The sequence below is a fragment of the Euleptes europaea genome, chromosome 12, assembly GCF_029931775.1.
Source record: "Euleptes europaea isolate rEulEur1 chromosome 12, rEulEur1.hap1, whole genome shotgun sequence".
Taxonomy (NCBI): domain Eukaryota; kingdom Metazoa; phylum Chordata; class Lepidosauria; order Squamata; family Sphaerodactylidae; genus Euleptes; species Euleptes europaea.
This window is the reverse complement of record NC_079323.1, coordinates 33336376-33343349: the sequence shown is the minus strand read 5'-3', so window position 1 is coordinate 33343349 and position 6974 is coordinate 33336376. Positions and strand designations below refer to the sequence as shown.

The 6974-nt window shown below is 43.9% G+C and overlaps 1 pseudogene; it reads left to right on the top strand.

Moving 5' to 3' along the window:
* The first annotated feature begins 3539 nt into the window (after nucleotides 1-3539).
* Nucleotides 3540-6555, top strand: LOC130485057 (cell cycle control protein 50C-like; annotated as a pseudogene).
* Nucleotides 6556-6974: the final 419 nt, after the last annotated feature.

Here is a 6974-nt window from a genome sequence, read left to right as displayed (position 1 = left end):
ACTGGCTAAATGGAGGCTTTTAGGTTTTGAGATGCACAGTAGAATTTAGTGCTGGATCCTTTTGTCATGCTTAATTCTTTTATAATAAAACAATCTTTTGTGCAATAGTCTGCTTCTGGGAATGTGTGCAGATAGTGATATGACAATGAGATTTCCCATCAGCACTGAGGATGACTGTATTGGTCCTACAGGACTCAAATTAATTATTGTGCGCAAAGATATCTGATACTGCAGGCTCTTGGCTGTTCACCAGAAATCTACATTCCCAACACTTGTTGTTGCTGCTGCTGCTTCCCGGTAAGAAAACAAAATGAGGAGTGACAAGTTACAGAGCTGCCAGTCATTTCAAAAACACCCTGATTCCAACATATAAAGACCCGTTCAGTGATCCAGAGGTGACTCTCCTGCCAGCGTCTCCGCTGAGGTAATTTTGCCCTATGAGATGCTGCAAAGAAAGTTTTGGTTAAAGATTTCGGTACCCTGCTTGTTCTGACTGCAGCTCTTTATCAGCAGCAAATAACTAGAGGCTATCGGAGTCCAGTGGGTCAAAGCTAGTCAGCACTGACCTTTCCCTCATTCCTTTTATTTGGCACCAAACAATTACACTTCCCACTCAGGGAATGCTGCAGGAAGGGCTGTGTGTGGGTGACCTCTCATCTTCAAAACCCTTTTTTAACCCCAAGAAAGGCCCCCTAGATGGAAATCCTGTGCCGTGCAGGGTCTTTTCCCCAGCCCCCTAGATCAGATAGCAACACCCTCTGCAGAGAGAAGGCTGACCCTTATTTGCATGCGCCACCAAATTGCAGTTGAATTGAAGACGTCATAAACCAGGAAGCCTCCAGTCATGAGAGGTGTCTAATCCAACATGTGAGGGGTGCAGGAAGTGTCTAAACCCCAAGAACACAGCCAGGAAGTAAGGCTTGTCCCAGTCACAACTTGTGGATTGTTTATGATGCCTGAATGCAGCCAGTGTCTGAACAATTCTATTCTACATACTTGGTAGCCATTCCACAAGGTGGGGGCCACAACTGATGATGCCAATGTATGAGGTATTGCTGATCTGTTATTTACAGGGTGGTCCCTGCAGAAGGCCCTGCTCAGGTGAGAGAAGTTGTCATGGAGGAGCATAGAGAAGAGTCAGTCCCACAGATATGAGGGTCCAAAGCCATGAAGGTCATTGTATGTCCAAAGCCAAATACCTTGAATTGAGCCTAGTAATTGATGGGCAGCCAACAGAATGACTGCAGAATGGGTGTAATATGTATGCTCCAATACTAAAAGGCCACCAAAACATCTTTTAGACTCCTGACGATGACTGTCCACCCACAGAGACTGCTGCAACTCTTGCTTTCCTTACACGGAAATCTTTTCTATGTTGCTGACCTTCATTAAATCCTTATAAACGAATATATGCCACAATGACCTTTCAGGCATTATTGGACTGGCCTTTAACTGGCAAACCCCATGTGGCTTCCATCGCGGTTTGTAAACCCTCTAAATATAGATCAAATTGGATTCTGCTCATTGGCAGGTGATCAACTGTGCTAAAATCTAGAGCAAACGTAACCAATAGAATTTCACTCTGTCCTTTTGATGACCTTATTTTTACTTCAGTCGCACACCGCAAAGTCAGCCCTGGTAGCAGTGGCTTCTGTCAGCTCCAAGGCAGCTTTGGAATGCATAAACTGTGCAAAGCCACTGAGTGTGATCCTGCTTGAGTTTTGTCGGACAACAGTAAGGGAAACAGCAGTAACGTGTCAGCCAACGTGCAGGGCTTTCAGGCTGCTGCCGAGCTGCGGAGGGTCCATGGTTTAAAACTTGCTAAATTCTCTCCTACGTTGTGTAGAACAAGAGTGGTAATTTCGTGCAGACACCAGCAGGTGGGTGGCTCGGGACAGTAAAAAGTGAAGATCAGTATATTGCAGGGGTGGGGACCACCAAGGGTCAGTTGGATATTTATAACATCATTCACGGGCCATACAAAATTATCAACTTAAAAATTAGCCGACCAAGCCCCAAGCAGGCAGCTGCCCCAGATGACCCCCCCCCCCGGCAGGGGCAAGCAGGCAGGCATCCCACTGGTGGGGCACTTGCCCACCTGGTGGCACAGGATGGTCTTGCACCAGGCGGGCGTAGCCGTCCAGCCACATGCTAGAATTGCTCCTGTTCCACATGGTTGGGGACGGATTCTACAGCTGGCTCCTGCTACCTCCTGCTACCTTCATGGTCCAGGTGGGAAAGGGTTAACACAGTTTCTTGGGCGGTCCTAGCAGCTCCATAGCTCACGACTCTTCTTCAAGGGGGGAAATTTCTGGGAATTTCTGGAACTATGGGAGTAGAGCCTGGGGAGGGTGGCGTTTGGGGAAGGATAGGACCGCAGTGGGATATAATGACATAGAGTCCACTCTCCAAAGCAGCTGTTTTCTCCAGGGGAACTGGTGTCTGTAGTCATAGAATCATAGAGTAGGAAGGGACTACCAGGGTCATCTAGTCCAACCCCATGCACAATGCAGGAAATTCACAACTATTTCCCACACACACACACACCCAGTGACCCCTGCTACATCACCAGAAGATGGCCAAGTTGCCTTCCCTCTCATCATCTGCTGAAGGTTATAAACTCAGCATTGCTGACAAATGGCCATCTAGTCTGGAGATCAGTTGAAATAGCGGGAGATTTCCAGGCCCCACCTGACGGTTGGAAGCCCTACCTACCTCACAGGATGCTATAAGGATAAAGGGGAGGGGAGATAAATTATACTACCTTTAGTTCGTTGGAAAAAAGGTAAGATGAGCTAACTATTTCCTTTGAGAAGATGGCTTCCATAGTAGAGTTGGGATTCAAACCTGGGTCTCCCAGATCCGAATCTGGCACTGTAAACCATTACACCATGCTGGCTCTGGTGTAGCCTGACTCAGCATATAGGTAAGCAACAGAGGGATTCACCAATTCCCCTAAGAAGACCAAAGTAGACATTTTTATTGCATATATAGGCCTGCAAACCAGCATACAAGGGGAGGGGAGATGGAGGAAAATGCATCTGTCATGCTATATTAACATATATGTGCTTTGATCAGTGAGAACAAGAGACAGGCTAGAGAACAGCAGTTGGGGGGAGGCTCTGAGATCTCAGCAGTCTTAACGTTACTTAAAAGCAGCTGTAGAGGGGTGATTGTGGGGTGTTAACTGTTTCCCTTTCAGCTGCTATTAGCCCCAAGAAAAGAAACCTCCCATACACATATTCCAAATGAAATAAATTACAGTCCCATTGGAGACAACAAGTTAACCATATATACTGTACATACTCTCATATGCCTGTGTTAGATAGTAACTGAAACTGTCTTCAGTATTGGAGGGGATGCTCTTGCTCTGGAAATGTAACTTCTTGTGAGAGGCAGAAGATCTTAACGTACGGGAGAGAAGTTAATTCCTGCTTCCCCCTTTTCTCTGTCTGCTTTAGAAGCATGATGTGTGAACAGCACTTGTTCATGCATTCTTGTGGTTCTTCTAAATAGTCACATCGCAGATGTTTGGCATAATGTTGGCTCGGCATAATGTTGCTTCTGATCTCCACCCAGATACAATAGGCCTTTTTTACTATCCTAATTTTGCAACTGCTCTGCAAGTCCCATTGCTGAAACAAGGGAACCACGTGGTGGACCAACAAACACGTGAAATTCTGTAATCCAACATCACACAATTTATCGTCCACATTCGCTGGTAAGAATTATCCTGTTGGCTTCCCTTAGGTTTTTCCTCCCAGCAAGGCAGCTGGCTGCATATCACCAACGGAGCTGTTTCTTGACAATACAGCTTGAGCTCATCTCAGAGTAGTGATGCAAGCCAATCCCAAATCCTACCTGCCATCAGGGTGAAATGGAAATCCTTGAATACTAGCAAGAAGGAACGGTGGTCTTGAAGGTGGAAATGACCAAAGCTGGACCTTGCCCCACCCATTATGCAAAAAATACTTGTATAATTAGTCATTGACTGTCTTCGTTGTTTTCATTGTAAGTAGGGTTGCCAACCTGCAGGTAATTACAACCAAATAGACACAGAAACAGCTCTTACACAAATGTAATAAATTCTATATTATACCACAACAAATCTAATCATTATATAAGCTTATATAATACAAAAATACAAATTACACACTACAGAATACAATTATTCAATATCCAATATGGTATACTACCAATACTACCTAGGGAACCTAGGAGTATATGGAAGTATACTAGCCACTTGCTGGCAGATAATATGAAATTAATGCTACCCATGGGAGCTATGTGAAAATATTGGAGGGGACATACCAACTTGCAGTTTAAGGGTTTGAGAAGGAACTGAGGAAAGAACTGAAACGGCCGTATTCCTTTTCTACCAGACACCTGTGAAAGAAAAGAAAAATTATAAAAAAAGAATTATACAGATACATAACTGTGGTACTTGAAGAAAAAATACTTTTTGAATATAGGAATATTGCATGTGTTGGTAGTATACCATATTGGATATTGAATAATCGTATTTTGTAGTGTGTAATTTGTATTTTTGTATTTCTGTAAGCGTGTATAATGATTAGATTTGTTGTGGTATAATATAGAATTTATTACAATTGTATAAGAGCTGTTTCTGTGTCTATTTGGTTGTAACTATTGTATACACAGAAGTGTCTATTGCTGCAAACCTCCAGGTAATAGCAGATGATCTCCTGCTATTACAACTGATCTCCAGCTGATAGAGATCAGTTCCCCTGGAGAAAATGGCCGCTTTGGCCATTGGACTCTATGGGATTGAAGTCCCTCCCCTCCCCAAACCCCGCCCTCCTCAGACTCCACCCCCCAAAATCTCCCGCCAATAATTAAGAGGGACCTGGCAACCATAATTGTGTTTCTCAGGCCCAGGATATGCATACTGACGCTGAGAAGTCAATGCATACTGACACTGAGACCAAATGGTTTCGAGGGCCTTAAACGGCCCCCGGGCCTGACATTCCCCATCCCTGTTCTAGAGCATGGCAGGACATATATAATGGTATGATCTGTGATGACATTATGGAACGAGGTTCCAAAGCTGAGAATTGAGTACACAGCTAGATAACCACCTTGGACTAGGGCCTTTATAAAGGTAAAGGTCCCCTGTGCAAGCACTGGGTCATTCCTGACCCATGAGGTGACGTCACATCCCAACGTTTTCTAGGCAGACTTTGTTTGCGGGGTGGTTAAAATCCCCACTGTTTGCCTTTTGTTCCCCATTCATGTCTGCACAATCATCTTTAGGATTCAGCTGAAAGAAGGCGAAAAGTACTGGAACTCACCCCCATGCCTCTGCCTTTCTCCCTAGGGACAGCAAAACCCCTCTACTGGCAGAAACCAGCCTATTTACTAGATATGGAGGATGAAGAAAACAATGGCTATACAAATGACAACTTTATTATCTGGATGAGAGTAGCAGCCTTCCCTACGTTCAAAAACCTTTACCGCCGCCTCAGCAGCACCAACGAGTTTGCAGATGGGCTCCCTGCAGGAAATTATGGCCTACACATATCTTATAGTATCCTTTCTCAGCAAGTTTGCTTAATGTTGGGTGGGGGGGGGAGTTCAGGCTCTTGCTACCCAAGCTGTAATATAGAACACGTGTCACAGCCTAGCTTTGCAGGAGCAAGTGAATTTCCTGCAGTCCATAGAGAAGGGGATCAAGGAATTGTCACTAGAATTCTCCCGGACAGGCTAATGCCTGAATGACCGCCAGCTTCTGAGAGCTCTTGCTTGGCTTTTGGCTGGAGGAACATTACAGTAAGGTCAGGCTTCCACCATTTAGCTGGGAAGAAATAAGCCAGATGGGACGAAAGCTTCACAAAACACGTATGCCAGCTTAGCCCAATTGATGTTCAACACCAGTATCAATATATTGAATCAGAAGGGAGATCCAAGTGCAGAAAAGGTAATACGTCAAACAGGATTTAAAAGGTATGAAAAGTACTATCTGTTGCTGGATTGGTGCTTTGATAACACCCAGTTTGACATTATTCCTTTCATTAGGGCTTCAGAATGACCACTGTTAGCTTAATTGAGTTGCAAAGTTCTTTTATTACAACTTCATGCAGAAACACACCCATTTTGCAAATTAAAATGATATAAAATGTACAAGTTAACTTCTGATGTGGCTTCATGGAAGAAAATGGGTAAAACAGAACTAGATGAAGAATTTTAATACTAAACAAGAGTGTGTTTTTAATGGAACAAAAGGCACATCTTACCATTCACAAAACATATATTTTACAAGTCGCTCCCAGCTAATAACAAACCTTATGTTATCAGATTTCCCAGTTACCAGTTTTGATGGGAGAAAGCAAGTTGTCCTCTCAACAGTGACATGGAGTGGAGGAAGAAACCTTTTTCTGGGAATGCGTGTGTGTGTGTAAAGTGCCGGGAATAGCTTACCACATAACCGGTGCAGTAACCCTATTGGCAGGTTGTGTCATTACAGCAGTTTACTTGAAATTCAGAAAAAAGACAACCCCAGAATCAACGAAAAAATCAAGGATGTCTGGAGCGTGAGAGACCACACAAATACAGGCTTAAATATCCAGCTTTTATTTGCTGGACCAGAAGAAAGCCTCAAAGCAGGGCATCTTACTAAGGGACTCTAGCTAGTAAACACAGATTGACTAGGCCTACAGTGCTTGTCTTACAGTTCCATTAGTATGAGTGAGAGTACGTATTGGTCCTACAGTAATATAACAAAGTCTCCCCCTAGTGCCTTCTCTTTCATAATCTTCAACCAGTTGTCATAGCAGCTTCCAGAGATGTCTTCCCCTAGACTACCCAAGGATTTTATTTCTTATTTGGTCTAATGGTTCATATGCATCCTTTTTAGTCAAAGGTGTGCATGAATAAATGGAGCTTATGCTATCTCCACCCAGTTTTATTCGGCGGTACAGTTACTTATTCTATGTTCGTGCAGAAGAACTTCCAAT